At 47.4% G+C, this 3,893-nt stretch overlaps 1 long non-coding RNA gene across 1 annotated transcript; it reads right to left on the bottom strand.

Annotated features, from left to right (window-relative positions):
• Positions 1-375: 375 nt before the first annotated feature.
• On the bottom strand, positions 376-2,945 carry LOC123082297 (uncharacterized). The gene is made up of 2 exons (XR_006439003.1): positions 2,066-2,945; positions 376-1,797 (listed from the first exon to the last, which is right to left on the bottom strand). It is a non-coding gene; the product is annotated as an uncharacterized lncRNA (long non-coding RNA).
• Positions 2,946-3,893: the final 948 nt, after the last annotated feature.

Consider the following 3,893-nt stretch of genomic DNA (forward strand, 5'->3'; position numbering starts at 1 on the left):
TACATGATCATGCTAAGCAATATGACAATGATGGAGTGTGTCATAATAAACGGAACGGTGGGAAGTTGCATGGCAATATATTTCGGAATGGCTATGGAAATGCCATAACAGGTAGGTATCGTGGCTGTTTTGAGGAAGGTATATGGTGGGTGTATGATACCGGCAAAAGGTGCGCGGTATTAGAGAGGCTAGCAAAGGTGGAAGAGTGAGAGTGCGTATAATCCATGGACTCAACATTAGTCATAAAGAACTCATATATTTATTGTAAAAATCTACACATCATCAAAGCAAAGTATTACGCGCATGCTCCTAGGGGGATAGATTGGTAGGAAAAGACCATCGCTCGTCCCCGACCGCCACTCATAAGGAAGGCAATCAAAAAATAAATCATGCTCCGACTTCATCACATAACGATTCACCATACGTGCAAGCAACAGGAATCACAAACTTCAACACTAGTATTTCTCAAATTCACAACTACTCCCTCCATCCGAAAAAAGTTGTCCGCACCTTAGTTCATTTGTAATTTTGTGAAAAAACCCTTCCACCTTTTAAACTGTTGCTAATCATCCCCCACTGCTTCTTCGTCCTTCCTCCGTCGCCCGCCAGCACCGTGGTCGCCCCAGCCAACGCCGGCACCAGCCATCGGACCCAGAGCTCGACGACAGCCAACCTGCGCCGGCCTCACGGAGGCTGCTCAAGCTCATGTTGCTCCGTGTTCATTGGGAAGAACTGGAGCGAGGCCCTGGCCCCTGATCCGGCCCCCGCCAGCGAGGCCCTGACCGCTGATTTGGCCCTGGCCACGCTCTCCCTCCGTGCCGCTGACCTGCCGCAGACTTCACCGCCGCCGGCCACGAGATCGCTGAGGAGGACGAAGACGAGGGGTACGTGACGGCCGGGGGGAGTGGGTGGAGCAGCGGCTATGTCGGCGAGCGGGGGGAACAGCGTCACCTCCAGCACCAGTGCCGCCCGCGGCATCGAGGATCCCGACCCCGCCCCGCCCCCGGCGCCGAGGACTGGCGCGCGGCAAGAAGCACGCTGACGAGGTCCTGCTCCTCTGCCCTGCTCCTTGTGCTGCCGCCAGAGCCCAGAGCTCGTGTTCCTCAGGAAGAAGATGGTAAAATTCAGTTAAAATTTCAGGTTTCAGGGTTCAGTTAATTTGCTAGTACTCCAAACTCTGAATTTACTATGGCTGTTCTTTCAAGTGCTGACGAACCTGCAAGATAATTGCTGAAGATAATTTGTAAACTTGTCTTTCCATGGATTCGTGGAGATGTTTGTAAACTGTCAAAATTCATTCATGGAGAATTTGTAAACTTGTCTTGCTGAATTTATCTTGCTTGTACACAGTGTATGTACAAGCAAAATTCATTTATGGAGAATTTGTGGAGATGTCTTCATTTATGGAGAATTTGTAAAATTCAGTTATGGAGATGTTTGTAAACTTGTCTTGCTGAAGATAATCGCTAGTACTCCAAACTCTGAATTTGTAAACTGTCAAAATTTATTTATGGAGATGTTTTCAGTACTATACTGCTCCATGATACAATGATACACAGTGTACGTACACAGTTTTCTCAGACCTTTAATCCATAGTCATTTTCTCCTTTATACAGTGATACACAGTTTTTCAGTTGAAGTTCAGTTAAAAATTCATACACTTGTTGCAACGGAGAGCAGGGGATAACTTTCTTAGAAATTAAGAGGAATTACCTAGCTAATGTGAGGAGTGGCAGCAGCCAGTAGAGGTGGTTGGCTGATTGCAGACTGTGAGAGGCCGTCAGGTAGTGCAGTAAACTGAAAATGTTGAAGGTACATCAGGATTAACACTTCATGATCATGGGAGCAGTAGTACTGTTCGGTTTGCACTGGCATATGCACCTTGTTCAAAGACAAGATTTGCAAATTCGGTGAACATTCAAAGTCAAGACTGAACATTTAGTGTTAAGTGTTAACACAACACTGGCATATGCACCTTGTTCGAAGACATGGTCAGTTTTTAGGAAAGACACGATTTACTAATTCGGTGAACATTCAGTCTGAACATTTCTGAATCTACACACACCTTGTTCGAAATCGATTTGCAGGGCATCCTGTTGGCTTTCTCCCTTCATCAACTTAGGGCTGGCCTTCTTCCCGGTGCACACGGTTCGAGCTGGCCCTACTGAATACAGCAATGCAAAGAGCAGCAAGCAATAATAGAGAGCAGAGAATGGAAACATATGACATGGTAAGTAAGTCGATGAGTAAAATGAACTTAAGTCCATGAAAGTGCAGAGTTTAAGCTCTATTCAGCAAATGAAAGCAGCAGTACGAGGCTCTAGGCTGGCTTAAGTAAACATTCGACCCCCCCCCTTGACGAACTCAGGGGCGGGCTCGGTGGTCTCGATGGGGGTGGGCGGGAGCGCGAGCCTCCGGCGCGTTGCGGCGTCGAACACCTCCTCGAGCACCGTGACCAGCCGGCCCGCGGTGGAGGTGAGCGCGGCGCCTCCCGAGATGATGGCGTTGGCGTCGACGACGTCCACGGCCAGGCCGCTTGAGTTGGCGCAGCTGGACACGATCTGGCTCACCGCCTGCGCGCGGACGATTCCTTGGCCACCGTCTCCCGCCGCGCCCCACGCCACGGGGGCCGGGGCGGGGGTGGGAAGGCCGCATCGCTGGCCGCTAGGCCGAGGGCTGGCCACGCTTCTTCCATCAATGCTAGGTGGGAGGGGGTGGGCGCGAGCAAGAGACACGGCGGGAGGAAGAAGAAGCAATTTTTGGGGTTAAAGAGGGGAGATTCAGGAGGTAGGCACGTGAGGCAGGGGAGCTGCGCGAGGCAAAAGGGAGCGGCAGAGGAAGCAGCTGCGACGGCGGCGGAGGACGCGCGGGAGAGCAGGGGAGCAGCGTGGCGCAGGGGAGCTCCGGCGTCCATGCGCCTGTATCGGAGCAGCGAGCATCGACTGGAGAAGACAAGGAGCGCGGGTTGTGTCGGGAGTTTGGGGAGGGTTTTTTTGTAAAATCGTCATGGGGACAACTTTTTCCGGACGGAGGGAGTACTCAACTAGCACAACTTTATATCACCACCTTTATATCTCAAAACAATTATCAAGTATCAAACTATCATAGTATTCAACACACTCATAAGAAAGTTTTTATTATTAATCTTATATACCAAGCATATTAGGATTTTAAGAAAACTACCATGCTATTTAAGACTCTCAAAATAATCTAAGTGAAGCATGAGAGATTAATAGTTTCTATAAAACAAATCCACCACCGTGCTCTAAAAGATATAAGTGAAGTACTAGAGCAAAATTATATAACTCAAAAGATATAAGCGAAGCACATAGAGTATTCTAACAAATTCTAAATCATGTATGGCTCTCTCAAAAGGTCTGTACAGCAAGGATGATTGTGGTAAACTAACAAGTGAAGACTCAAATAATACAAGACGCTACAAGCAAAACACATATCATGTGGCGAATAAAAATATAGCTCCAAGTAAAGTTACCGATAGAAGTAGACGAAAGAGGGGATGCCTTCCAGGGCATCCTCAAGCTTTGGCTTTTAGGTGTCCTTAGATTATCTTGGAGGTGCCATGGGCATCCCCAATCTTAGGCTCTTGCCACTCCTTGTTCCATAATCCATCAAATCTTTACCCAAAACTTGAAAACTTCACAACACAAAACTTAAAGTAGAAAATCTCGTGAGCTCCGTTAGTGAAAGAAAACAAAAGACCACTTCAAGGTACTGTAATGAACTCATTCTTTATTTATATTGGTGTTATACATACTGTATTCCAACTTATCTATGGTTTATAAACTATTTTACTAGCCATAGATTCATCAAAATAAGCAAACAACACACGAAAAACAGAATCTGTCAAAAACAGAACAGTCTGTAGTAATCTG

This window comes from Triticum aestivum, chromosome 4A, assembly GCF_018294505.1.
Source record: "Triticum aestivum cultivar Chinese Spring chromosome 4A, IWGSC CS RefSeq v2.1, whole genome shotgun sequence".
Classification (NCBI taxonomy): domain Eukaryota; kingdom Viridiplantae; phylum Streptophyta; class Magnoliopsida; order Poales; family Poaceae; genus Triticum; species Triticum aestivum.